General features: G+C 47.3%; 18 non-coding genes across 18 annotated transcripts; 13 read left to right on the top strand and 5 right to left on the bottom strand.

Moving 5' to 3' along the window:
* The first annotated feature begins 4,610 nt into the window (after positions 1–4,610).
* On the top strand, positions 4,611–4,682 carry trnad-guc (transfer RNA aspartic acid (anticodon GUC)). Its single transcript has one exon. It is a non-coding gene; the product is annotated as a tRNA-Asp (tRNA).
* A 1,600-nt stretch (positions 4,683–6,282) lies between these two features.
* On the top strand, positions 6,283–6,354 carry trnad-guc (transfer RNA aspartic acid (anticodon GUC)). Its single transcript has one exon. It is a non-coding gene; the product is annotated as a tRNA-Asp (tRNA).
* A 1,600-nt stretch (positions 6,355–7,954) lies between these two features.
* On the top strand, positions 7,955–8,026 carry trnad-guc (transfer RNA aspartic acid (anticodon GUC)). Its single transcript has one exon. It is a non-coding gene; the product is annotated as a tRNA-Asp (tRNA).
* An 806-nt stretch (positions 8,027–8,832) lies between these two features.
* On the bottom strand, positions 8,833–8,947 carry LOC127980522 (U5 spliceosomal RNA). Its single transcript, XR_008159542.1, has one exon. It is a non-coding gene; the product is annotated as a U5 spliceosomal RNA (small nuclear RNA).
* A 1,055-nt stretch (positions 8,948–10,002) lies between these two features.
* Positions 10,003–10,074, top strand: trnad-guc (transfer RNA aspartic acid (anticodon GUC)). Its single transcript has one exon. It is a non-coding gene; the product is annotated as a tRNA-Asp (tRNA).
* Positions 10,075–11,672: 1,598 nt separating this feature from the next.
* On the top strand, positions 11,673–11,744 carry trnad-guc (transfer RNA aspartic acid (anticodon GUC)). Its single transcript has one exon. It is a non-coding gene; the product is annotated as a tRNA-Asp (tRNA).
* A 460-nt stretch (positions 11,745–12,204) lies between these two features.
* On the bottom strand, positions 12,205–12,319 carry LOC127980521 (U5 spliceosomal RNA). Its single transcript, XR_008159541.1, has one exon. It is a non-coding gene; the product is annotated as a U5 spliceosomal RNA (small nuclear RNA).
* A 1,051-nt stretch (positions 12,320–13,370) lies between these two features.
* trnad-guc (transfer RNA aspartic acid (anticodon GUC)) lies at positions 13,371–13,442 on the top strand. The gene has a single exon. It is a non-coding gene; the product is annotated as a tRNA-Asp (tRNA).
* Positions 13,443–15,042: 1,600 nt separating this feature from the next.
* Positions 15,043–15,114, top strand: trnad-guc (transfer RNA aspartic acid (anticodon GUC)). Its single transcript has one exon. It is a non-coding gene; the product is annotated as a tRNA-Asp (tRNA).
* Positions 15,115–16,714: 1,600 nt separating this feature from the next.
* trnad-guc (transfer RNA aspartic acid (anticodon GUC)) lies at positions 16,715–16,786 on the top strand. Its single transcript has one exon. It is a non-coding gene; the product is annotated as a tRNA-Asp (tRNA).
* Positions 16,787–17,592: 806 nt separating this feature from the next.
* Positions 17,593–17,707, bottom strand: LOC127980520 (U5 spliceosomal RNA). The gene has a single exon (XR_008159540.1). It is a non-coding gene; the product is annotated as a U5 spliceosomal RNA (small nuclear RNA).
* Positions 17,708–18,762: 1,055 nt separating this feature from the next.
* On the top strand, positions 18,763–18,834 carry trnad-guc (transfer RNA aspartic acid (anticodon GUC)). Its single transcript has one exon. It is a non-coding gene; the product is annotated as a tRNA-Asp (tRNA).
* A 1,598-nt stretch (positions 18,835–20,432) lies between these two features.
* trnad-guc (transfer RNA aspartic acid (anticodon GUC)) lies at positions 20,433–20,504 on the top strand. The gene has a single exon. It is a non-coding gene; the product is annotated as a tRNA-Asp (tRNA).
* Positions 20,505–20,964: 460 nt separating this feature from the next.
* LOC127980519 (U5 spliceosomal RNA) lies at positions 20,965–21,079 on the bottom strand. Its single transcript, XR_008159539.1, has one exon. It is a non-coding gene; the product is annotated as a U5 spliceosomal RNA (small nuclear RNA).
* A 1,051-nt stretch (positions 21,080–22,130) lies between these two features.
* trnad-guc (transfer RNA aspartic acid (anticodon GUC)) lies at positions 22,131–22,202 on the top strand. Its single transcript has one exon. It is a non-coding gene; the product is annotated as a tRNA-Asp (tRNA).
* Positions 22,203–23,799: 1,597 nt separating this feature from the next.
* Positions 23,800–23,871, top strand: trnad-guc (transfer RNA aspartic acid (anticodon GUC)). Its single transcript has one exon. It is a non-coding gene; the product is annotated as a tRNA-Asp (tRNA).
* Positions 23,872–24,331: 460 nt separating this feature from the next.
* On the bottom strand, positions 24,332–24,446 carry LOC127980518 (U5 spliceosomal RNA). Its single transcript, XR_008159538.1, has one exon. It is a non-coding gene; the product is annotated as a U5 spliceosomal RNA (small nuclear RNA).
* Positions 24,447–25,497: 1,051 nt separating this feature from the next.
* trnad-guc (transfer RNA aspartic acid (anticodon GUC)) lies at positions 25,498–25,569 on the top strand. The gene has a single exon. It is a non-coding gene; the product is annotated as a tRNA-Asp (tRNA).
* Positions 25,570–27,269: the final 1,700 nt, after the last annotated feature.

Below are 27,269 nucleotides of genomic sequence, written 5' to 3'. Positions count from 1 at the left end.
TGTTATGCGACTTCAACTAATGATGGGTCCATCCGAAATTATTCCATCCAAAATTTTGGGTGGAGGCACAGGTCACAGAGGGAGTTCTGCTTCGACGTCAGCCCGAGCCAAAGGACATGCGCACTGCTCTCTCCAACTGCTTGGAAGGCAGCTATGCTCACCACTATACCACCAACGCAGTCAGCAGTCAGCAACTTGCGCCGTCACTAAGAAGGCTCGAAGTGCACGAGTCGCCGATAGGGCTAGAGGAGCAGATGAGATCTTTGTTTGGACCCGTCACTAAAGAGAGCCTTCAAGAATTTGCATCCCGTCACGTACAAGAAAGCGCTGCCTTCCCATCCGGCTAAATAAACACGAAGTGGTCAAACGCAGAGAGTGCCTATAATAACCAAAAGCCCAATCAAGGCAATCTCTTTCTCATGCCTCTATCTGAAAAGTTGGATAAAATCTTATATGAAAAAAAAAGTCTTTTAAAGAAATCCCTTATTCCGAGGTCACCGTAGCCACCAGATCCAGTCTGTATCCGCTTCAGTCACCCGGATCCAGTCCGTATCCAGAGAAGATGGTGGATCAACACCTAGAAAGGACCTCTATGGCCCAGAAACACAGCGGAGACCGTGACAACTAGATGAGCCGCAGATACAAATCCCTTGTAAAGACCACCTGGACAAGACCACAGGAAACAGATGATTCTTCTGCACAGTCTGACATTCCTGCAGCCTGGAGCTGATCTACTGGTTTCGTCTGACAAGGGGAGAACTGTCTCCCCGACTGAGCCTGGTTTCTCACCGGGTTTTTTCTCCATCCTTTCACCGATCGAGTTTTGGTTTCTTGCCTCTGTCGCTTCTGGCAGGCGGAGCTGGGGACACTTCATGTACAGCGATATCGTTGACTTGATTGCAAATTATTGCACAGATACTATTTAAACTGAACTTAGCTGAATGATGTCATCAAAGAGTTCAATAACGAAATGCCTTTAACTGTCATTTTGCTTTTTGACGCACTGTGTTCCTAATTAATGTTGTTCAGTTGCATTGACGCAATACTTTTTGTTTAAAGCGCAATTTAAAAAAAAAAAAAAAAAAAAGAGTCCAAACAATGACCCCTGCTACGGGTAGTGTTCCAAGTGTTATGCGACTTCAGCTAATGATGGGTCCATCAGAAATTTTACGGTGCTAGGGCTGGGTCTGCGTCAGAAGAAGCCATGCATTGTTTAGTTATGTCAGTGCAGTGCCGTCAGTTGGGGGAGAAACGGCAGCATGCACGGCTCCTCGTTAGTATAGTGGACAGTATCTCCACCTGTCACGCGGAAGACCGGGGTTCGATTCCCCGACGGGGAGAGCTGGTTCTTTTCGTCTTCCGAATGATCCATCCAAAATGTTTGGTTGGAGTCGCAGGTCACAGAAGGAGTTCTGCTTCGACGTCAGCCCGAGCCAAAGGACATGCGTTGGCCGGGAATCGAACCCGGGTCAACTGCTTGGAAGGCAGCTATGCTCACCACTATACCACCAACGCAGGCGGAAGTCAGTAGCTTTATTGACGCACTGTGTTCCTAATAAATGTTGTTCAGTTGCATTGACACAATACTTTTTGTTTAAAGCGCAATTAAAAAAAAAAAAAAAAAAAAAAAGAGTCCAAACAATGACCCCTGCTACCGGTAGTGTTGCAAGTGTTATGCGACTTCAGCTAATGATGGGTCCATCCGAAATTATTCCATCCAAAAGTTTTGGGTGGAGGCACAGGTCACAGAGGGAGTTCTGCTTCGACGTCAGCCCGAGCCAAAGGACATGCGCACTGCTCTCTCCAACTGCTTGGAAGGCAGCTATGCTCACCACTATACCACCAACGCAGTCAGCAGTCAGCAACTTGCGCCGTCACTAAGAAGGCTCGAAGTGCACGAGTCGCCGATAGGGCTAGAGGAGCAGATGAGATCTTTGTTTGGACCCGTCACTAAAGAGAGCCTTCAAGAATTTGCATCCCGTCACGTACAAGAAAGCGCTGCCTTCCCATCCGGCTAAATAAACACGAAGTGGTCAAACGCAGAGAGTGCCTATAATAACCAAAAGCCCAATCAAGGCAATCTCTTTCTCATGCCTCTATCTGAAAAGTTGGATAAAATCTTATATGAAAAAAAAAGTCTTTTAAAGAAATCCCTTATTCCGAGGTCACCGTAGCCACCAGATCCAGTCTGTATCCGCTTCAGTCACCCGGATCCAGTCCGTATCCAGAGAAGATGGTGGATCAACACCTAGAAAGGACCTCTATGGCCCAGAAACACAGCGGAGACCGTGACAACTAGATGAGCCGCAGATACAAATCCCTTGTAAAGACCACCTGGACAAGACCACAGGAAACAGATGATTCTTCTGCACAGTCTGACATTCCTGCAGCCTGGAGCTGATCTACTGGTTTCGTCTGACAAGGGGAGAACTGTCTCCCCGACTGAGCCTGGTTTCTCACCGGGTTTTTTCTCCATCCTTTCACCGATCGAGTTTTGGTTTCTTGCCTCTGTCGCTTCTGGCAGGCGGAGCTGGGGACACTTCATGTACAGCGATATCGTTGACTTGATTGCAAATTATTGCACAGATACTATTTAAACTGAACTTAGCTGAATGATGTCATCAAAGAGTTCAATAACGAAATGCCTTTAACTGTCATTTTGCTTTTTGACGCACTGTGTTCCTAATTAATGTTGTTCAGTTGCATTGACGCAATACTTTTTGTTTAAAGCGCAATTTAAAAAAAAAAAAAAAAAAAAGAGTCCAAACAATGACCCCTGCTACGGGTAGTGTTCCAAGTGTTATGCGACTTCAGCTAATGATGGGTCCATCAGAAATTTTACGGTGCTAGGGCTGGGTCTGCGTCAGAAGAAGCCATGCATTGTTTAGTTATGTCAGTGCAGTGCCGTCAGTTGGGGGAGAAACGGCAGCATGCACGGCTCCTCGTTAGTATAGTGGACAGTATCTCCACCTGTCACGCGGAAGACCGGGGTTCGATTCCCCGACGGGGAGAGCTGGTTCTTTTCGTCTTCCGAATGATCCATCCAAAATGTTTGGTTGGAGTCGCAGGTCACAGAAGGAGTTCTGCTTCGACGTCAGCCCGAGCCAAAGGACATGCGTTGGCCGGGAATCGAACCCGGGTCAACTGCTTGGAAGGCAGCTATGCTCACCACTATACCACCAACGCAGGCGGAAGTCAGTAGCTTTATTGACGCACTGTGTTCCTAATAAATGTTGTTCAGTTGCATTGACACAATACTTTTTGTTTAAAGCGCAATTAAAAAAAAAAAAAAAAAAAAAAAGAGTCCAAACAATGACCCCTGCTACCGGTAGTGTTGCAAGTGTTATGCGACTTCAGCTAATGATGGGTCCATCCGAAATTATTCCATCCAAAAGTTTTGGGTGGAGGCACAGGTCACAGAGGGAGTTCTGCTTCGACGTCAGCCCGAGCCAAAGGACATGCGCACTGCTCTCTCCAACTGCTTGGAAGGCAGCTATGCTCACCACTATACCACCAACGCAGTCAGCAGTCAGCAACTTGCGCCGTCACTAAGAAGGCTCGAAGTGCACGAGTCGCCGATAGGGCTAGAGGAGCAGATGAGATCTTTGTTTGGACCCGTCACTAAAGAGAGCCTTCAAGAATTTGCATCCCGTCACGTACAAGAAAGCGCTGCCTTCCCATCCGGCTAAATAAACACGAAGTGGTCAAACGCAGAGAGTGCCTATAATAACCAAAAGCCCAATCAAGGCAATCTCTTTCTCATGCCTCTATCTGAAAAGTTGGATAAAATCTTATATGAAAAAAAAAGTCTTTTAAAGAAATCCCTTATTCCGAGGTCACCGTAGCCACCAGATCCAGTCTGTATCCGCTTCAGTCACCCGGATCCAGTCCGTATCCAGAGAAGATGGTGGATCAACACCTAGAAAGGACCTCTATGGCCCAGAAACACAGCGGAGACCGTGACAACTAGATGAGCCGCAGATACAAATCCCTTGTAAAGACCACCTGGACAAGACCACAGGAAACAGATGATTCTTCTGCACAGTCTGACATTCCTGCAGCCTGGAGCTGATCTACTGGTTTCGTCTGACAAGGGGAGAACTGTCTCCCCGACTGAGCCTGGTTTCTCACCGGGTTTTTTCTCCATCCTTTCACCGATCGAGTTTTGGTTTCTTGCCTCTGTCGCTTCTGGCAGGCGGAGCTGGGGACACTTCATGTACAGCGATATCGTTGACTTGATTGCAAATTATTGCACAGATACTATTTAAACTGAACTTAGCTGAATGATGTCATCAAAGAGTTCAATAACGAAATGCCTTTAACTGTCATTTTGCTTTTTGACGCACTGTGTTCCTAATTAATGTTGTTCAGTTGCATTGACGCAATACTTTTTGTTTAAAGCGCAATTTAAAAAAAAAAAAAAAAAAAAAGAGTCCAAACAATGACCCCTCTACGGGTAGTGTTCCAAGTGTTATGCGACTTCAGCTAATGATGGGTCCATCAGAAATTTTACGGTGCTAGGGCTGGGTCTGCGTCAGAAGAAGCCATGCATTGTTTAGTTATGTCAGTGCAGTGCCGTCAGTTGGGGGAGAAACGGCAGCATGCACGGCTCCTCGTTAGTATAGTGGACAGTATCTCCGCCTGTCACGCGGAAGACCGGGGTTCGATTCCCCGACGGGGAGAGCTGGTTCTTTTCGTCTTCCGAATGATCCATCCAAAATGTTTGGTTGGAGTCGCAGGTCACAGAAGGAGTTCTGCTTCGACGTCAGCCCGAGCCAAAGGACATGCGTTGGCCGGGAATCGAACCCGGGTCAACTGCTTGGAAGGCAGCTATGCTCACCACTATACCACCAACGCAGGCGGAAGTCAGTAGCTTTATTGACGCACTGTGTTCCTAATAAATGTTGTTCAGTTGCATTGACACAATACTTTTTGTTTAAAGCGCAATTAAAAAAAAAAAAAAAAAAAAAAAAGAGTCCAAACAATGACCCCTGCTACCGGTAGTGTTGCAAGTGTTATGCGACTTCAGCTAATGATGGGTCCATCCGAAATTATTCCATCCAAAAGTTTTGGGTGGAGGCACAGGTCACAGAGGGAGTTCTGCTTCGACGTCAGCCCGAGCCAAAGGACATGCGCACTGCTCTCTCCAACTGCTTGGAAGGCAGCTATGCTCACCACTATACCACCAACGCAGTCAGCAGTCAGCAACTTGCGCCGTCACTAAGAAGGCTCGAAGTGCACGAGTCGCCGATAGGGCTAGAGGAGCAGATGAGATCTTTGTTTGGACCCGTCACTAAAGAGAGCCTTCAAGAATTTGCATCCCGTCACGTACAAGAAAGCGCTGCCTTCCCATCCGGCTAAATAAACACGAAGTGGTCAAACGCAGAGAGTGCCTATAATAACCAAAAGCCCAATCAAGGCAATCTCTTTCTCATGCCTCTATCTGAAAAGTTGGATAAAATCTTATATGAAAAAAAAAGTCTTTTAAAGAAATCCCTTATTCCGAGGTCACCGTAGCCACCAGATCCAGTCTGTATCCGCTTCAGTCACCCGGATCCAGTCCGTATCCAGAGAAGATGGTGGATCAACACCTAGAAAGGACCTCTATGGCCCAGAAACACAGCGGAGACCGTGACAACTAGATGAGCCGCAGATACAAATCCCTTGTAAAGACCACCTGGACAAGACCACAGGAAACAGATGATTCTTCTGCACAGTCTGACATTCCTGCAGCCTGGAGCTGATCTACTGGTTTCGTCTGACAAGGGGAGAACTGTCTCCCCGACTGAGCCTGGTTTCTCACCGGGTTTTTTCTCCATCCTTTCACCGATCGAGTTTTGGTTTCTTGCCTCTGTCGCTTCTGGCAGGCGGAGCTGGGGACACTTCATGTACAGCGATATCGTTGACTTGATTGCAAATTATTGCACAGATACTATTTAAACTGAACTTAGCTGAATGATGTCATCAAAGAGTTCAATAACGAAATGCCTTTAACTGTCATTTTGCTTTTTGACGCACTGTGTTCCTAATTAATGTTGTTCAGTTGCATTGACGCAATACTTTTTGTTTAAAGCGCAATTTAAAAAAAAAAAAAAAAAAAAAGAGTCCAAACAATGACCCCTCTACGGGTAGTGTTCCAAGTGTTATGCGACTTCAGCTAATGATGGGTCCATCAGAAATTTTACGGTGCTAGGGCTGGGTCTGCGTCAGAAGAAGCCATGCATTGTTTAGTTATGTCAGTGCAGTGCCGTCAGTTGGGGGAGAAACGGCAGCATGCACGGCTCCTCGTTAGTATAGTGGACAGTATCTCCGCCTGTCACGCGGAAGACCGGGGTTCGATTCCCCGACGGGGAGAGCTGGTTCTTTTCGTCTTCCGAATGATCCATCCAAAATGTTTGGTTGGAGTCGCAGGTCACAGAAGGAGTTCTGCTTCGACGTCAGCCCGAGCCAAAGGACATGCGTTGGCCGGGAATCGAACCCGGGTCAACTGCTTGGAAGGCAGCTATGCTCACCACTATACCACCAACGCAGGCGGAAGTCAGTAGCTTTATTGACGCACTGTGTTCCTAATAAATGTTGTTCAGTTGCATTGACACAATACTTTTTGTTTAAAGCGCAATTAAAAAAAAAAAAAAAAAAAAAAAAGAGTCCAAACAATGACCCCTGCTACCGGTAGTGTTGCAAGTGTTATGCGACTTCAGCTAATGATGGGTCCATCCGAAATTATTCCATCCAAAAGTTTTGGGTGGAGGCACAGGTCACAGAGGGAGTTCTGCTTCGACGTCAGCCCGAGCCAAAGGACATGCGCACTGCTCTCTCCAACTGCTTGGAAGGCAGCTATGCTCACCACTATACCACCAACGCAGTCAGCAGTCAGCAACTTGCGCCGTCACTAAGAAGGCTCGAAGTGCACGAGTCGCCGATAGGGCTAGAGGAGCAGATGAGATCTTTGTTTGGACCCGTCACTAAAGAGAGCCTTCAAGAATTTGCATCCCGTCACGTACAAGAAAGCGCTGCCTTCCCATCCGGCTAAATAAACACGAAGTGGTCAAACGCAGAGAGTGCCTATAATAACCAAAAGCCCAATCAAGGCAATCTCTTTCTCATGCCTCTATCTGAAAAGTTGGATAAAATCTTATATGAAAAAAAAAGTCTTTTAAAGAAATCCCTTATTCCGAGGTCACCGTAGCCACCAGATCCAGTCTGTATCCGCTTCAGTCACCCGGATCCAGTCCGTATCCAGAGAAGATGGTGGATCAACACCTAGAAAGGACCTCTATGGCCCAGAAACACAGCGGAGACCGTGACAACTAGATGAGCCGCAGATACAAATCCCTTGTAAAGACCACCTGGACAAGACCACAGGAAACAGATGATTCTTCTGCACAGTCTGACATTCCTGCAGCCTGGAGCTGATCTACTGGTTTCGTCTGACAAGGGGAGAACTGTCTCCCCGACTGAGCCTGGTTTCTCACCGGGTTTTTTCTCCATCCTTTCACCGATCGAGTTTTGGTTTCTTGCCTCTGTCGCTTCTGGCAGGCGGAGCTGGGGACACTTCATGTACAGCGATATCGTTGACTTGATTGCAAATTATTGCACAGATACTATTTAAACTGAACTTAGCTGAATGATGTCATCAAAGAGTTCAATAACGAAATGCCTTTAACTGTCATTTTGCTTTTTGACGCACTGTGTTCCTAATTAATGTTGTTCAGTTGCATTGACGCAATACTTTTTGTTTAAAGCGCAATTTAAAAAAAAAAAAAAAAAAAAAGAGTCCAAACAATGACCCCTCTACGGGTAGTGTTCCAAGTGTTATGCGACTTCAGCTAATGATGGGTCCATCAGAAATTTTACGGTGCTAGGGCTGGGTCTGCGTCAGAAGAAGCCATGCATTGTTTAGTTATGTCAGTGCAGTGCCGTCAGTTGGGGGAGAAACGGCAGCATGCACGGCTCCTCGTTAGTATAGTGGACAGTATCTCCGCCTGTCACGCGGAAGACCGGGGTTCGATTCCCCGACGGGGAGAGCTGGTTCTTTTCGTCTTCCGAATGATCCATCCAAAATGTTTGGTTGGAGTCGCAGGTCACAGAAGGAGTTCTGCTTCGACGTCAGCCCGAGCCAAAGGACATGCGTTGGCCGGGAATCGAACCCGGGTCAACTGCTTGGAAGGCAGCTATGCTCACCACTATACCACCAACGCAGGCGGAAGTCAGTAGCTTTATTGACGCACTGTGTTCCTAATAAATGTTGTTCAGTTGCATTGACACAATACTTTTTGTTTAAAGCGCAATTAAAAAAAAAAAAAAAAAAAAAAAAGAGTCCAAACAATGACCCCTGCTACCGGTAGTGTTGCAAGTGTTATGCGACTTCAGCTAATGATGGGTCCATCCGAAATTATTCCATCCAAAAGTTTTGGGTGGAGGCACAGGTCACAGAGGGAGTTCTGCTTCGACGTCAGCCCGAGCCAAAGGATATGCGTTGGCCGGGAATCGAATCCGGGTCAACTGCTTGGAAGGCAGCTATGCTCACCACTATACCACCAACGCAGTCAGCAGTCAGCAACTTGCGCCGTCACTAAGAAGGCTCGAAGTGCACGAGTCGCCGATAGGGCTAGAGGAGCAGATGAGATCTTTGTTTGGACCCGTCACTAAAGAGAGCCTTCAAGAATTTGCATCCCGTCACGTACAAGAAAGCGCTGCCTTCCCATCCGGCTAAATAAACACGAAGTGGTCAAACGCAGAGAGTGCCTATTCAGACGATGACCAGTGGCAAGCCCTCTCGCAGCATGCTGCCTGACGGTCAAACTGATTCTGCTCTTGACATTTCGATGTAGCTCTGCTGTGAGCAGAGCACCCAAAAATACAGGTCACTCGCAAAAGTTCCCCTCCACGGAAATCTTTAGTAAAAGGCGAAAGATTTATGCGACAATGAAGAGAAACTCGAGCTGTGTCTCCAAACCCTCGGGCCTGTGCGCTGCCTCTGTTAAACTACTACGCTCGCCAAGGGTCATCAAGGGTGACAATGCCTGCCCACATGTGTTTAGTCAGCACCCCCCCCCCCCCCCCCACTCCAAAAGGGAGGAGTAAAACTCAAAAAAGTCCTCTCGGTCCACCAATAACCAAAAGCCCAATCAAGGCAATCTCTTTCTCATGCCTCTATCTGAAAAGTTGGATAAAATCTTATATGAAAAAAAAAGTCTTTTAAAGAAATCCCTTATTCCGAGGTCACCGTAGCCACCAGATCCAGTCTGTATCCGCTTCAGTCACCCGGATCCAGTCCGTATCCAGAGAAGATGGTGGATCAACACCTAGAAAGGACCTCTATGGCCCAGAAACACAGCGGAGACCGTGACAACTAGATGAGCCGCAGATACAAATCCCTTGTAAAGACCACCTGGACAAGACCACAGGAAACAGATGATTCTTCTGCACAGTCTGACATTCCTGCAGCCTGGAGCTGATCTACTGGTTTCGTCTGACAAGGGGAGAACTGTCTCCCCGACTGAGCCTGGTTTCTCACCGGGTTTTTTCTCCATCCTTTCACCGATCGAGTTTTGGTTTCTTGCCTCTGTCGCTTCTGGCAGGCGGAGCTGGGGACACTTCATGTACAGCGATATCGTTGACTTGATTGCAAATTATTGCACAGATACTATTTAAACTGAACTTAGCTGAATGATGTCATCAAAGAGTTCAATAACGAAATGCCTTTAACTGTCATTTTGCTTTTTGACGCACTGTGTTCCTAATTAATGTTGTTCAGTTGCATTGACGCAATACTTTTTGTTTAAAGCGCAATTTAAAAAAAAAAAAAAAAAAAAAAAGAGTCCAAACAATGACCCCTGCTACGGGTAGTGTTCCAAGTGTTATGCGACTTCAGCTAATGATGGGTCCATCAGAAATTTTACGGTGCTAGGGCTGGGTCTGCGTCAGAAGAAGCCATGCATTGTTTAGTTATGTCAGTGCAGTGCCGTCAGTTGGGGGAGAAACGGCAGCATGCACGGCTCCTCGTTAGTATAGTGGACAGTATCTCCGCCTGTCACGCGGAAGACCGGGGTTCGATTCCCCGACGGGGAGAGCTGGTTCTTTTCGTCTTCCGAATGATCCATCCAAAATGTTTGGTTGGAGTCGCAGGTCACAGAAGGAGTTCTGCTTCGACGTCAGCCCGAGCCAAAGGACATGCGTTGGCCGGGAATCGAACCCGGGTCAACTGCTTGGAAGGCAGCTATGCTCACCACTATACCACCAACGCAGGCGGAAGTCAGTAGCTTTATTGACGCACTGTGTTCCTAATAAATGTTGTTCAGTTGCATTGACACAATACTTTTTGTTTAAAGCGCAATAAAAAAAAAAAAAAAAAAAAAAAGAGTCCAAACAATGACCCCTGCTACGGGTAGTGTTGCAAGTGTTATGCGACTTCAGCTAATGATGGGTCCATCCGAAATTATTCCATCCAAAATTTTGGGTGGAGGCACAGGTCACAGAGGGAGTTCTGCTTCGACGTCAGCCCGAGCCAAAGGACATGCGCACTGCTCTCTCCAACTGCTTGGAAGGCAGCTATGCTCACCACTATACCACCAACGCAGTCAGCAGTCAGCAACTTGCGCCGTCACTAAGAAGGCTCGAAGTGCACGAGTCGCCGATAGGGCTAGAGGAGCAGATGAGATCTTTGTTTGGACCCGTCACTAAAGAGAGCCTTCAAGAATTTGCATCCCGTCACGTACAAGAAAGCGCTGCCTTCCCATCCGGCTAAATAAACACGAAGTGGTCAAACGCAGAGAGTGCCTATAATAACCAAAAGCCCAATCAAGGCAATCTCTTTCTCATGCCTCTATCTGAAAAGTTGGATAAAATCTTATATGAAAAAAAAAGTCTTTTAAAGAAATCCCTTATTCCGAGGTCACCGTAGCCACCAGATCCAGTCTGTATCCGCTTCAGTCACCCGGATCCAGTCCGTATCCAGAGAAGATGGTGGATCAACACCTAGAAAGGACCTCTATGGCCCAGAAACACAGCGGAGACCGTGACAACTAGATGAGCCGCAGATACAAATCCCTTGTAAAGACCACCTGGACAAGACCACAGGAAACAGATGATTCTTCTGCACAGTCTGACATTCCTGCAGCCTGGAGCTGATCTACTGGTTTCGTCTGACAAGGGGAGAACTGTCTCCCCGACTGAGCCTGGTTTCTCACCCGGTTTTTTCTCCATCCTTTCACCGATCGAGTTTTGGTTTCTTGCCTCTGTCGCTTCTGGCAGGCGGAGCTGGGGACACTTCATGTACAGCGATATCGTTGACTTGATTGCAAATTATTGCACAGATACTATTTAAACTGAACTTAGCTGAATGATGTCATCAAAGAGTTCAATAACGAAATGCCTTTAACTGTCATTTTGCTTTTTGACGCACTGTGTTCCTAATTAATGTTGTTCAGTTGCATTGACGCAATACTTTTTGTTTAAAGCGCAATTTAAAAAAAAAAAAAAAAAAAAAGAGTCCAAACAATGACCCCTGCTACGGGTAGTGTTCCAAGTGTTATGCGACTTCAGCTAATGATGGGTCCATCAGAAATTTTACGGTGCTAGGGCTGGGTCTGCGTCAGAAGAAGCCATGCATTGTTTAGTTATGTCAGTGCAGTGCCGTCAGTTGGGGGAGAAACGGCAGCATGCACGGCTCCTCGTTAGTATAGTGGACAGTATCTCCGCCTGTCACGCGGAAGACCGGGGTTCGATTCCCCGACGGGGAGAGCTGGTTCTTTTCGTCTTCCGAATGATCCATCCAAAATGTTTGGTTGGAGTCGCAGGTCACAGAAGGAGTTCTGCTTCGACGTCAGCCCGAGCCAAAGGACATGCGTTGGCCGGGAATCGAACCCGGGTCAACTGCTTGGAAGGCAGCTATGCTCACCACTATACCACCAACGCAGTCAGCAGTCAGCAACTTGCGCCGTCACTAAGAAGGCTCGAAGTGCACGAGTCGCCGATAGGGCTAGAGGAGCAGATGAGATCTTTGTTTGGACCCGTCACTAAAGAGAGCCTTCAAGAATTTGCATCCCGTCACGTACAAGAAAGCGCTGCCTTCCCATCCGGCTAAATAAACACGAAGTGGTCAAACGCAGAGAGTGCCTATTCAGACGATGATCAGTGGCAAGCCCTCTCGCAGCATGCTGCCGGACGGTCAAACTGATTCTGCTCTTGACATTTCGATGTAGCTCTGCTGTGAGCAGAGCACCCAAAAATACAGGTCACTCGCAAAAGTTCCCCTCCACGGAAATCTTTAGTAAAAGGCGAAAGATTTATGCGACAATGAAGAGAAACTCGAGCTGTGTCTCCAAACCCTCGGGCCTGTGCGCTGCCTCTGTTAAACTACTACACTCGCCAAGGGTCATCAAGGGTGACAATGCCTGCCCACATGTGTTTCGTCAGCACCCCCCCCCCCCCCACTCCAAAAGGGAGGAGTAAAACTCAAAAAAGTCCTCTCGGTCCACCAATAACCAAAAGCCCAATCAAGGCAATCTCTTTCTCATGCCTCTATCTGAAAAGTTGGATAAAATCTTATATGAAAAAAAAAGTCTTTTAAAGAAATCCCTTATTCCGAGGTCACCGTAGCCACCAGATCCAGTCTGTATCCGCTTCAGTCACCCGGATCCAGTCCGTATCCAGAGAAGATGGTGGATCAACACCTAGAAAGGACCTCTATGGCCCAGAAACACAGCGGAGACCGTGACAACTAGATGAGCCGCAGATACAAATCCCTTGTAAAGACCACCTGGACAAGACCACAGGAAACAGATGATTCTTCTGCACAGTCTGACATTCCTGCAGCCTGGAGCTGATCTACTGGTTTCGTCTGACAAGGGGAGAACTGTCTCCCCGACTGAGCCTGGTTTCTCACCGGGTTTTTTCTCCATCCTTTCACCGATCGAGTTTTGGTTTCTTCCCTCTGTCGCTTCTGGCAGGCGGAGCTGGGGACACTTCATGTACAGCGATATCGTTGACTTGATTGCAAATTATTGCACAGATACTATTTAAACTGAACTTAGCTGAATGATGTCATCAAAGAGTTCAATAACGAAATGCCTTTAACTGTCATTTTGCTTTTTGACGCACTGTGTTCCTAATTAATGTTGTTCAGTTGCATTGACGCAATACTTTTTGTTTAAAGCGCAATTTAAAAAAAAAAAAAAAAAAAAAAGAGTCCAAACAATGACCCCTGCTACGGGTAGTGTTCCAAGTGTTATGCGACTTCAGCTAATGATGGGTCCATCAGAAATTTTACGGTGCTAGGGCTGGGTCTGCGTCAGAAGAAGCCATGCATTGTTTAGTTATGTCAGTGCAGTGCCGTCAGTTGGGGGAGAAACGGCAGCATGCACGGCTCCTCGTTAGTATAGTGGACAGTATCTCCGCCTGTCACGCGGAAGACCGGGGTTCGATTCCCCGACGGGGAGAGCTGGTTCTTTTCGTCTTCCGAATGATCCATCCAAAATGTTTGGTTGGAGTCGCAGGTCACAGAAGGAGTTCTGCTTCGACGTCAGCCCGAGCCAAAGGACATGCGTTGGCCGGGAATCGAACCCGGGTCAACTGCTTGGAAGGCAGCTATGCTCACCACTATACCACCAACGCAGGCGGAAGTCAGTAGCTTTATTGACGCACTGTGTTCCTAATAAATGTTGTTCAGTTGCATTGACACAATACTTTTTGTTTAAAGCGCAATTAAAAAAAAAAAAAAAAAAAAAAAAGAGTCCAAACAATGACCCCTGCTACCGGTAGTGTTGCAAGTGTTATGCGACTTCAGCTAATGATGGGTCCATCCGAAATTATTCCATCCAAAAGTTTTGGGTGGAGGCACAGGTCACAGAGGGAGTTCTGCTTCGACGTCAGCCCGAGCCAAAGGACATGCGCACTGCTCTCTCCAACTGCTTGGAAGGCAGCTATGCTCACCACTATACCACCAACGCAGTCAGCAGTCAGCAACTTGCGCCGTCACTAAGAAGGCTCGAAGTGCACGAGTCGCCGATAGGGCTAGAGGAGCAGATGAGATCTTTGTTTGGACCCGTCACTAAAGAGAGCCTTCAAGAATTTGCATCCCGTCACGTACAAGAAAGCGCTGCCTTCCCATCCGGCTAAATAAACACGAAGTGGTCAAACGCAGAGAGTGCCTATAATAACCAAAAGCCCAATCAAGGCAATCTCTTTCTCATGCCTCTATCTGAAAAGTTGGATAAAATCTTATATGAAAAAAAAAGTCTTTTAAAGAAATCCCTTATTCCGAGGTCACCGTAGCCACCAGATCCAGTCTGTATCCGCTTCAGTCACCCGGATCCAGTCCGTATCCAGAGAAGATGGTGGATCAACACCTAGAAAGGACCTCTATGGCCCAGAAACACAGCGGAGACCGTGACAACTAGATGAGCCGCAGATACAAATCCCTTGTAAAGACCACCTGGACAAGACCACAGGAAACAGATGATTCTTCTGCACAGTCTGACATTCCTGCAGCCTGGAGCTGATCTACTGGTTTCGTCTGACAAGGGGAGAACTGTCTCCCCGACTGAGCCTGGTTTCTCACCGGGTTTTTTCTCCATCCTTTCACCGATCGAGTTTTGGTTTCTTGCCTCTGTCGCTTCTGGCAGGCGGAGCTGGGGACACTTCATGTACAGCGATATCGTTGACTTGATTGCAAATTATTGCACAGATACTATTTAAACTGAACTTAGCTGAATGATGTCATCAAAGAGTTCAATAACGAAATGCCTTTAACTGTCATTTTGCTTTTTGACGCACTGTGTTCCTAATTAATGTTGTTCAGTTGCATTGACGCAATACTTTTTGTTTAAAGCGCAATTTAAAAAAAAAAAAAAAAAAAAAGAGTCCAAACAATGACCCCTCTACGGGTAGTGTTCCAAGTGTTATGCGACTTCAGCTAATGATGGGTCCATCAGAAATTTTACGGTGCTAGGGCTGGGTCTGCGTCAGAAGAAGCCATGCATTGTTTAGTTATGTCAGTGCAGTGCCGTCAGTTGGGGGAGAAACGGCAGCATGCACGGCTCCTCGTTAGTATAGTGGACAGTATCTCCGCCTGTCACGCGGAAGACCGGGGTTCGATTCCCCGACGGGGAGAGCTGGTTCTTTTCGTCTTCCGAATGATCCATCCAAAATGTTTGGTTGGAGTCGCAGGTCACAGAAGGAGTTCTGCTTCGACGTCAGCCCGAGCCAAAGGACATGCGTTGGCCGGGAATCGAACCCGGGTCAACTGCTTGGAAGGCAGCTATGCTCACCACTATACCACCAACGCAGGCGGAAGTCAGTAGCTTTATTGACGCACTGTGTTCCTAATAAATGTTGTTCAGTTGCATTGACACAATACTTTTTGTTTAAAGCGCAATTAAAAAAAAAAAAAAAAAAAAAAAAGAGTCCAAACAATGACCCCTGCTACCGGTAGTGTTGCAAGTGTTATGCGACTTCAGCTAATGATGGGTCCATCCGAAATTATTCCATCCAAAAGTTTTGGGTGGAGGCACAGGTCACAGAGGGAGTTCTGCTTCGACGTCAGCCCGAGCCAAAGGACATGCGCACTGCTCTCTCCAACTGCTTGGAAGGCAGCTATGCTCACCACTATACCACCAACGCAGTCAGCAGTCAGCAACTTGCGCCGTCACTAAGAAGGCTCGAAGTGCACGAGTCGCCGATAGGGCTAGAGGAGCAGATGAGATCTTTGTTTGGACCCGTCACTAAAGAGAGCCTTCAAGAATTTGCATCCCGTCACGTACAAGAAAGCGCTGCCTTCCCATCCGGCTAAATAAACACGAAGTGGTCAAACGCAGAGAGTGCCTATAATAACCAAAAGCCCAATCAAGGCAATCTCTTTCTCATGCCTCTATCTGAAAAGTTGGATAAAATCTTATATGAAAAAAAAAGTCTTTTAAAGAAATCCCTTATTCCGAGGTCACCGTAGCCACCAGATCCAGTCTGTATCCGCTTCAGTCACCCGGATCCAGTCCGTATCCAGAGAAGATGGTGGATCAACACCTAGAAAGGACCTCTATGGCCCAGAAACACAGCGGAGACCGTGACAACTAGATGAGCCGCAGATACAAATCCCTTGTAAAGACCACCTGGACAAGACCACAGGAAACAGATGATTCTTCTGCACAGTCTGACATTCCTGCAGCCTGGAGCTGATCTACTGGTTTCGTCTGACAAGGGGAGAACTGTCTCCCCGACTGAGCCTGGTTTCTCACCGGGTTTTTTCTCCATCCTTTCACCGATCGAGTTTTGGTTTCTTGCCTCTGTCGCTTCTGGCAGGCGGAGCTGGGGACACTTCATGTACAGCGATATCGTTGACTTGATTGCAAATTATTGCACAGATACTATTTAAACTGAACTTAGCTGAATGATGTCATCAAAGAGTTCAATAACGAAATGCCTTTAACTGTCATTTTGCTTTTTGACGCACTGTGTTCCTAATTAATGTTGTTCAGTTGCATTGACGCAATACTTTTTGTTTAAAGCGCAATTTAAAAAAAAAAAAAAAAAAAAAGAGTCCAAACAATGACCCCTCTACGGGTAGTGTTCCAAGTGTTATGCGACTTCAGCTAATGATGGGTCCATCAGAAATTTTACGGTGCTAGGGCTGGGTCTGCGTCAGAAGAAGCCATGCATTGTTTAGTTATGTCAGTGCAGTGCCGTCAGTTGGGGGAGAAACGGCAGCATGCACGGCTCCTCGTTAGTATAGTGGACAGTATCTCCGCCTGTCACGCGGAAGACCGGGGTTCGATTCCCCGACGGGGAGAGCTGGTTCTTTTCGTCTTCCGAATGATCCATCCAAAATGTTTGGTTGGAGTCGCAGGTCACAGAAGGAGTTCTGCTTCGACGTCAGCCCGAGCCAAAGGACATGCGTTGGCCGGGAATCGAACCCGGGTCAACTGCTTGGAAGGCAGCTATGCTCACCACTATACCACCAACGCAGGCGGAAGTCAGTAGCTTTATTGACGCACTGTGTTCCTAATAAATGTTGTTCAGTTGCATTGACACAATACTTTTTGTTTAAAGCGCAATTAAAAAAAAAAAAAAAAAAAAAAAAGAGTCCAAACAATGACCCCTGCTACCGGTAGTGTTGCAAGTGTTATGCGACTTCAGCTAATGATGGGTCCATCCGAAATTATTCCATCCAAAAGTTTTGGGTGGAGGCACAGGTCACAGAGGGAGTTCTGCTTCGACGTCAGCCCGAGCCAAAGGATATGCGTTGGCCGGGAATCGAATCCGGGTCAACTGCTTGGAAGGCAGCTATGCTCACCACTATACCACCAACGCAGTCAGCAGTCAGCAACTTGCGCCGTCACTAAGAAGGCTCGAAGTGCACGAGTCGCCGATAGGGCTAGAGGAGCAGATGAGATCTTTGTTTGGACCCGTCACTAAAGAGAGCCTTCAAGAATTTGCATCCCGTCACGTACAAGAAAGCGCTGCCTTCCCATCCGGCTAAATAAACACGAAGTGGTCAAACGCAGAGAGTGCCTATTCAGACGATGACCAGTGGCAAGCCCTCTCGCAGCATGCTGCCTGACGGTCAAACTGATTCTGCTCTTGACATTTCGATGTAGCTCTGCTGTGAGCAGAGCACCCAAAAATACAGGTCACTCGCAAAAGTTCCCCTCCACGGAAATCTTTAGTAAAAGGCGAAAGATTTATGCGACAATGAAGAGAAACTCGAGCTGTGTCTCCAAACCCTCGGGCCTGTGCGCTGCCTCTGTTAAACTACTACGCTCGCCAAGGGTCATCAAGGGTGACAATGCCTGCCCACATGTGTTTAGTCAGCACCCCCCCCCCCCCCCCCACTCCAAAAGGGAGGAGTAAAACTCAAAAAAGTCCTCTCGGTCCACCAATAACCAAAAGCCCAATCAAGGCAATCTCTTTCTCATGCCTCTATCTGAAAAGTTGGATAAAATCTTATATGAAAAAAAAAGTCTTTTAAAGAAATCCCTTATTCCGAGGTCACCGTAGCCACCAGATCCAGTCTGTATCCGCTTCAGTCACCCGGATCCAGTCCGTATCCAGAGAAGATGGTGGATCAACACCTAGAAAGGACCTCTATGGCCCAGAAACACAGCGGAGACCGTGACAACTAGATGAGCCGCAGATACAAATCCCTTGTAAAGACCACCTGGACAAGACCACAGGAAACAGATGATTCTTCTGCACAGTCTGACATTCCTGCAGCCTGGAGCTGATCTACTGGTTTCGTCTGACAAGGGGAGAACTGTCTCCCCGACTGAGCCTGGTTTCTCACCGGGTTTTTTCTCCATCCTTTCACCGATCGAGTTTTGGTTTCTTGCCTCTGTCGCTTCTGGCAGGCGGAGCTGGGGACACTTCATGTACAGCGATATCGTTGACTTGATTGCAAATTATTGCACAGATACTATTTAAACTGAACTTAGCTGAATGATGTCATCAAAGAGTTCAATAACGAAATGCCTTTAACTGTCATTTTGCTTTTTGACGCACTGTGTTCCTAATTAATGTTGTTCAGTTGCATTGACGCAATACTTTTTGTTTAAAGCGCAATTTAAAAAAAAAAAAAAAAAAAAAAAGAGTCCAAACAATGACCCCTGCTACGGGTAGTGTTCCAAGTGTTATGCGACTTCAGCTAATGATGGGTCCATCAGAAATTTTACGGTGCTAGGGCTGGGTCTGCGTCAGAAGAAGCCATGCATTGTTTAGTTATGTCAGTGCAGTGCCGTCAGTTGGGGGAGAAACGGCAGCATGCACGGCTCCTCGTTAGTATAGTGGACAGTATCTCCGCCTGTCACGCGGAAGACCGGGGTTCGATTCCCCGACGGGGAGAGCTGGTTCTTTTCGTCTTCCGAATGATCCATCCAAAATGTTTGGTTGGAGTCGCAGGTCACAGAAGGAGTTCTGCTTCGACGTCAGCCCGAGCCAAAGGACATGCGTTGGCCGGGAATCGAACCCGGGTCAACTGCTTGGAAGGCAGCTATGCTCACCACTATACCACCAACGCAGGCGGAAGTCAGTAGCTTTATTGACGCACTGTGTTCCTAATAAATGTTGTTCAGTTGCATTGACACAATACTTTTTGTTTAAAGCGCAATAAAAAAAAAAAAAAAAAAAAAAAGAGTCCAAACAATGACCCCTGCTACGGGTAGTGTTGCAAGTGTTATGCGACTTCAGCTAATGATGGGTCCATCCGAAATTATTCCATCCAAAATTTTGGGTGGAGGCACAGGTCACAGAGGGAGTTCTGCTTCGACGTCAGCCCGAGCCAAAGGACATGCGCACTGCTCTCTCCAACTGCTTGGAAGGCAGCTATGCTCACCACTATACCACCAACGCAGTCAGCAGTCAGCAACTTGCGCCGTCACTAAGAAGGCTCGAAGTGCACGAGTCGCCGATAGGGCTAGAGGAGCAGATGAGATCTTTGTTTGGACCCGTCACTAAAGAGAGCCTTCAAGAATTTGCATCCCGTCACGTACAAGAAAGCGCTGCCTTCCCATCCGGCTAAATAAACACGAAGTGGTCAAACGCAGAGAGTGCCTATAATAACCAAAAGCCCAATCAAGGCAATCTCTTTCTCATGCCTCTATCTGAAAAGTTGGATAAAATCTTATATGAAAAAAAAAGTCTTTTAAAGAAATCCCTTATTCCGAGGTCACCGTAGCCACCAGATCCAGTCTGTATCCGCTTCAGTCACCCGGATCCAGTCCGTATCCAGAGAAGATGGTGGATCAACACCTAGAAAGGACCTCTATGGCCCAGAAACACAGCGGAGACCGTGACAACTAGATGAGCCGCAGATACAAATCCCTTGTAAAGACCACCTGGACAAGACCACAGGAAACAGATGATTCTTCTGCACAGTCTGACATTCCTGCAGCCTGGAGCTGATCTACTGGTTTCGTCTGACAAGGGGAGAACTGTCTCCCCGACTGAGCCTGGTTTCTCACCCGGTTTTTTCTCCATCCTTTCACCGATCGAGTTTTGGTTTCTTGCCTCTGTCGCTTCTGGCAGGCGGAGCTGGGGACACTTCATGTACAGCGATATCGTTGACTTGATTGCAAATTATTGCACAGATACTATTTAAACTGAACTTAGCTGAATGATGTCATCAAAGAGTTCAATAACGAAATGCCTTTAACTGTCATTTTGCTTTTTGACGCACTGTGTTCCTAATTAATGTTGTTCAGTTGCATTGACGCAATACTTTTTGTTTAAAGCGCAATTTAAAAAAAAAAAAAAAAAAAAAGAGTCCAAACAATGACCCCTGCTACGGGTAGTGTTCCAAGTGTTATGCGACTTCAGCTAATGATGGGTCCATCAGAAATTTTACGGTGCTAGGGCTGGGTCTGCGTCAGAAGAAGCCATGCATTGTTTAGTTATGTCAGTGCAGTGCCGTCAGTTGGGGGAGAAACGGCAGCATGCACGGCTCCTCGTTAGTATAGTGGACAGTATCTCCGCCTGTCACGCGGAAGACCGGGGTTCGATTCCCCGACGGGGAGAGCTGGTTCTTTTCGTCTTCCGAATGATCCATCCAAAATGTTTGGTTGGAGTCGCAGGTCACAGAAGGAGTTCTGCTTCGACGTCAGCCCGAGCCAAAGGACATGCGTTGGCCGGGAATCGAACCCGGGTCAACTGCTTGGAAGGCAGCTATGCTCACCACTATACCACCAACGCAGTCAGCAGTCAGCAACTTGCGCCGTCACTAAGAAGGCTCGAAGTGCACGAGTCGCCGATAGGGCTAGAGGAGCAGATGAGATCTTTGTTTGGACCCGTCACTAAAGAGAGCCTTCAAGAATTTGCATCCCGTCACGTACAAGAAAGCGCTGCCTTCCCATCCGGCTAAATAAACACGAAGTGGTCAAACGCAGAGAGTGCCTATTCAGACGATGATCAGTGGCAAGCCCTCTCGCAGCATGCTGCCGGACGGTCAAACTGATTCTGCTCTTGACATTTCGATGTAGCTCTGCTGTGAGCAGAGCACCCAAAAATACAGGTCACTCGCAAAAGTTCCCCTCCACGGAAATCTTTAGTAAAAGGCGAAAGATTTATGCGACAATGAAGAGAAACTCGAGCTGTGTCTCCAAACCCTCGGGCCTGTGCGCTGCCTCTGTTAAACTACTACACTCGCCAAGGGTCATCAAGGGTGACAATGCCTGCCCACATGTGTTTCGTCAGCACCCCCCCCCCCCCCACTCCAAAAGGGAGGAGTAAAACTCAAAAAAGTCCTCTCGGTCCACCAATAACCAAAAGCCCAATCAAGGCAATCTCTTTCTCATGCCTCTATCTGAAAAGTTGGATAAAATCTTATATGAAAAAAAAAGTCTTTTAAAGAAATCCCTTATTCCGAGGTCACCGTAGCCACCAGATCCAGTCTGTATCCGCTTCAGTCACCCGGATCCAGTCCGTATCCAGAGAAGATGGTGGATCAACACCTAGAAAGGACCTCTATGGCCCAGAAACACAGCGGAGACCGTGACAACTAGATGAGCCGCAGATACAAATCCCTTGTAAAGACCACCTGGACAAGACCACAGGAAACAGATGATTCTTCTGCACAGTCTGACATTCCTGCAGCCTGGAGCTGATCTACTGGTTTCGTCTGACAAGGGGAGAACTGTCTCCCCGACTGAGCCTGGTTTCTCACCGGGTTTTTTCTCCATCCTTTCACCGATCGAGTTTTGGTTTCTTCCCTCTGTCGCTTCTGGCAGGCGGAGCTGGGGACACTTCATGTACAGCGATATCGTTGACTTGATTGCAAATTATTGCACAGATACTATTTAAACTGAACTTAGCTGAATGATGTCATCAAAGAGTTCAATAACGAAATGCCTTTAACTGTCATTTTGCTTTTTGACGCACTGTGTTCCTAATTAATGTTGTTCAGTTGCATTGACGCAATACTTTTTGTTTAAAGCGCAATTTAAAAAAAAAAAAAAAAAAAAAAGAGTCCAAACAATGACCCCTGCTACGGGTAGTGTTCCAAGTGTTATGCGACTTCAGCTAATGATGGGTCCATCAGAAATTTTACGGTGCTAGGGCTGGGTCTGCGTCAGAAGAAGCCATGCATTGTTTAGTTATGTCAGTGCAGTGCCGTCAGTTGGGGGAGAAACGGCAGCATGCACGGCTCCTCGTTAGTATAGTGGACAGTATCTCCGCCTGTCACGCGGAAGACCGGGGTTCGATTCCCCGACGGGGAGAGCTGGTTCTTTTCGTCTTCCGAATGATCCATCCAAAATGTTTGGTTGGAGTCGCAGGTCACAGAAGGAGTTCTGCTTCGACGTCAGCCCGAGCCAAAGGACATGCGTTGGCCGGGAATCGAACCCGGGTCAACTGCTTGGAAGGCAGCTATGCTCACCACTATACCACCAACGCAGGCGGAAGTCAGTAGCTTTATTGACGCACTGTGTTCCTAATAAATGTTGTTCAGTTGCATTGACACAATACTTTTTGTTTAAAGCGCAATTAAAAAAAAAAAAAAAAAAAAAAGAGTCCAAACAATGACCCCTGCTACGGGTAGTGTTGCAAGTGTTATGCGACTTCAGCTAATGATGGGTCCATCCGAAATTATTCCATCCAAAATTTTGGGTGGAGGCACAGGTCACAGAGGGAGTTCTGCTTCGACGTCAGCCCGAGCCAAAGGACATGCGCACTGCTCTCTCCAACTGCTTGGAAGGCAGCTATGCTCACCACTATACCACCAACGCAGTCAGCAGTCAGCAACTTGCGCCGTCACTAAGAAGGCTCGAAGTGCACGAGTCGCCGATAGGGCTAGAGGAGCAGATGAGATCTTTGTTTGGACCCGTCACTAAAGAGAGCCTTCAAGAATTTGCATCCCGTCACGTACAAGAAAGCGCTGCCTTCCCATCCGGCTAAATAAACACGAAGTGGTCAAACGCAGAGAGTGCCTATAATAACCAAAAGCCCAATCAAGGCAATCTCTTTCTCATGCCTCTATCTGAAAAGTTGGATAAAATCTTATATGAAAAAAAAGTCTTTTAAAGAAATCCCTTATTCCGAGGTCACCGTAGCCACCAGATCCAGTCTGTATCCGCTTCAGTCACCCGGATCCAGTCCGTATCCAGAGAAGATGGTGGATCAACACCTAGAAAGGACCTCTATGGCCCAGAAACACAGCGGAGACCGTGACAACTAGATGAGCCGCAGATACAAATCCCTTGTAAAGACCACCTGGACAAGACCACAGGAAACAGATGATTCTTCTGCACAGTCTGACATTCCTGCAGCCTGGAGCTGATCTACTGGTTTCGTCTGACAAGGGGAGAACTGTCTCCCCGACTGAGCCTGGTTTCTCACCCGGTTTTTTCTCCATCCTTTCACCGATCGAGTTTTGGTTTCTTGCCTCTGTCGCTTCTGGCAGGCGGAGCTGGGGACACTTCATGTACAGCGATATCGTTGACTTGATTGCAAATTATTGCACAGATACTATTTAAACTGAACTTAGCTGAATGATGTCATCAAAGAGTTCAATAACGAAATGCCTTTAACTGTCATTTTGCTTTTTGACGCACTGTGTTCCTAATTAATGTTGTTCAGTTGCATTGACGCAATACTTTTTGTTTAAAGCGCAATTTAAAAAAAAAAAAAAAAAAAAAGAGTCCAAACAATGACCCCTGCTACGGGTAGTGTTCCAAGTGTTATGCGACTTCAGCTAATGATGGGTCCATCAGAAATTTTACGGTGCTAGGGCTGGGTCTGCGTCAGAAGAAGCCATGCATTGTTTAGTTATGTCAGTGCAGTGCCGTCAGTTGGGGGAGAAACGGCAGCATGCACGGCTCCTCGTTAGTATAGTGGACAGTATCTCCGCCTGTCACGCGGAAGACCGGGGTTCGATTCCCCGACGGGGAGAGCTGGTTCTTTTCGTCTTCCGAATGATCCATCCAAAATGTTTGGTTGGAGTCGCAGGTCACAGAAGGAGTTCTGCTTCGACGTCAGCCCGAGCCAAAGGACATGCGTTGGCCGGGAATCGAACCCGGGTCAACTGCTTGGAAGGCAGCTATGCTCACCACTATACCACCAACGCAGTCAGCAGTCAGCAACTTGCGCCGTCACTAAGAAGGCTCGAAGTGCACGAGTCGCCGATAGGGCTAGAGGAGCAGATGAGATCTTTGTTTGGACCCGTCACTAAAGAGAGCCTTCAAGAATTTGCATCCCGTCACGTACAAGAAAGCGCTGCCTTCCCATCCGGCTAAATAAACACGAAGTGGTCAAACGCAGAGAGTGCCTATTCAGACGATGATCAGTGGCAAGCCCTCTCGCAGCATGCTGCCGGACGGTCAAACTGATTCTGCTCTTGACATTTCGATGTAGCTCTGCTGTGAGCAGAGCACCCAAAAATACAGGTCACTCGCAAAAGTTCCCCTCCACGGAAATCTTTAGTAAAAGGCGAAAGATTTATGCGACAATGAAGAGAAACTCGAGCTGTGTCTCCAAACCCTCGGGCCTGTGCGCTGCCTCTGTTAAACTACTACACTCGCCAAGGGTCATCAAGGGTGACAATGCCTGCCCACATGTGTTTCGTCAGCACCCCCCCCCCCCCCACTCCAAAAGGGAGGAGTAAAACTCAAAAAAGTCCTCTCGGTCCACCAATAACCAAAAGCCCAATCAAGGCAATCTCTTTCTCATGCCTCTATCTGAAAAGTTGGATAAAATCTTATATGAAAAAAAAAGTCTTTTAAAGAAATCCCTTATTCCGAGGTCACCGTAGCCACCAGATCCAGTCTGTATCCGCTTCAGTCACCCGGATCCAGTCCGTATCCAGAGAAGATGGTGGATCAACACCTAGAAAGGACCTCTATGGCCCAGAAACACAGCGGAGACCGTGACAACTAGATGAGCCGCAGATACAAATCCCTTGTAAAGACCACCTGGACAAGACCACAGGAAACAGATGATTCTTCTGCACAGTCTGACATTCCTGCAGCCTGGAGCTGATCTACTGGTTTCGTCTGACAAGGGGAGAACTGTCTCCCCGACTGAGCCTGGTTTCTCACCGGGTTTTTTCTCCATCCTTTCACCGATCGAGTTTTGGTTTCTTCCCTCTGTCGCTTCTGGCAGGCGGAGCTGGGGACACTTCATGTACAGCGATATCGTTGACTTGATTGCAAATTATTGCACAGATACTATTTAAACTGAACTTAGCTGAATGATGTCATCAAAGAGTTCAATAACGAAATGCCTTTAACTGTCATTTTGCTTTTTGACGCACTGTGTTCCTAATTAATGTTGTTCAGTTGCATTGACGCAATACTTTTTGTTTAAAGCGCAATTTAAAAAAAAAAAAAAAAAAAAAAGAGTCCAAACAATGACCCCTGCTACGGGTAGTGTTCCAAGTGTTATGCGACTTCAGCTAATGATGGGTCCATCAGAAATTTTACGGTGCTAGGGCTGGGTCTGCGTCAGAAGAAGCCATGCATTGTTTAGTTATGTCAGTGCAGTGCCGTCAGTTGGGGGAGAAACGGCAGCATGCACGGCTCCTCGTTAGTATAGTGGACAGTATCTCCGCCTGTCACGCGGAAGACCGGGGTTCGATTCCCCGACGGGGAGAGCTGGTTCTTTTCGTCTTCCGAATGATCCATCCAAAATGTTTGGTTGGAGTCGCAGGTCACAGAAGGAGTTCTGCTTCGACGTCAGCCCGAGCCAAAGGACATGCGTTGGCCGGGAATCGAACCCGGGTCAACTGCTTGGAAGGCAGCTATGCTCACCACTATACCACCAACGCAGGCGGAAGTCAGTAGCTTTATTGACGCACTGTGTTCCTAATAAATGTTGTTCAGTTGCATTGACACAATACTTTTTGTTTAAAGCGCAATTAAAAAAAAAAAAAAAAAAAAAAGAGTCCAAACAATGACCCCTGCTACGGGTAGTGTTGCAAGTGTTATGCGACTTCAGCTAATGATGGGTCCATCCGAAATTATTCCATCCAAAATTTTGGGTGGAGGCACAGGTCACAGAGGGAGTTCTGCTTCGACGTCAGCCCGAGCCAAAGGACATGCGCACTGCTCTCTCCAACTGCTTGGAAGGCAGCTATGCTCACCACTATACCACCAACGCAGTCAGCAGTCAGCAACTTGCGCCGTCACTAAGAAGGCTCGAAGTGCACGAGTCGCCGATAGGGCTAGAGGAGCAGATGAGATCTTTGTTTGGACCCGTCACTAAAGAGAGCCTTCAAGAATTTGCATCCCGTCACGTACAAGAAAGCGCTGCCTTCCCATCCGGCTAAATAAACACGAAGTGGTCAAACGCAGAGAGTGCCTATAATAACCAAAAGCCCAATCAAGGCAATCTCTTTCTCATGCCTCTATCTGAAAAGTTGGATAAAATCTTATATGAAAAAAAAGTCTTTTAAAGAAATCCCTTATTCCGAGGTCACCGTAGCCACCAGATCCAGTCTGTATCCGCTTCAGTCACCCGGATCCAGTCCGTATCCAGAGAAGATGGTGGATCAACACCTAGAAAGGACCTCTATGGCCCAGAAACACAGCGGAGACCGTGACAACTAGATGAGCCGCAGATACAAATCCCTTGTAAAGACCACCTGGACAAGACCACAGGAAACAGATGATTCTTCTGCACAGTCTGACATTCCTGCAGCCTGGAGCTGATCTACTGGTTTCGTCTGACAAGGGGAGAACTGTCTCCCCGACTGAGCCTGGTTTCTCACCCGGTTTTTTCTCCATCCTTTCACCGATCGAGTTTTGGTTTCTTGCCTCTGTCGCTTCTGGCAGGCGGAGCTGGGGACACTTCATGTACAGCGATATCGTTGACTTGATTGCAAATTATTGCACAGATACTATTTAAACTGAACTTAGCTGAATGATGTCATCAAAGAGTTCAATAACGAAATGCCTTTAACTGTCATTTTGCTTTTTGACGCACTGTGTTCCTAATTAATGTTGTTCAGTTGCATTGACGCAATACTTTTTGTTTAAAGCGCAATTTAAAAAAAAAAAAAAAAAAAAAGAGTCCAAACAATGACCCCTGCTACGGGTAGTGTTCCAAGTGTTATGCGACTTCAGCTAATGATGGGTCCATCAGAAATTTTACGGTGCTAGGGCTGGGTCTGCGTCAGAAGAAGCCATGCATTGTTTAGTTATGTCAGTGCAGTGCCGTCAGTTGGGGGAGAAACGGCAGCATGCACGGCTCCTCGTTAGTATAGTGGACAGTATCTCCGCCTGTCACGCGGAAGACCGGGGTTCGATTCCCCGACGGGGAGAGCTGGTTCTTTTCGTCTTCCGAATGATCCA

The sequence above is a fragment of the Carassius gibelio genome, chromosome B19 (genome assembly GCF_023724105.1).
Source record: "Carassius gibelio isolate Cgi1373 ecotype wild population from Czech Republic chromosome B19, carGib1.2-hapl.c, whole genome shotgun sequence".
Classification (NCBI taxonomy): domain Eukaryota; kingdom Metazoa; phylum Chordata; class Actinopteri; order Cypriniformes; family Cyprinidae; genus Carassius; species Carassius gibelio.
This window is presented reverse-complemented; position numbering and strand designations above follow the sequence as displayed.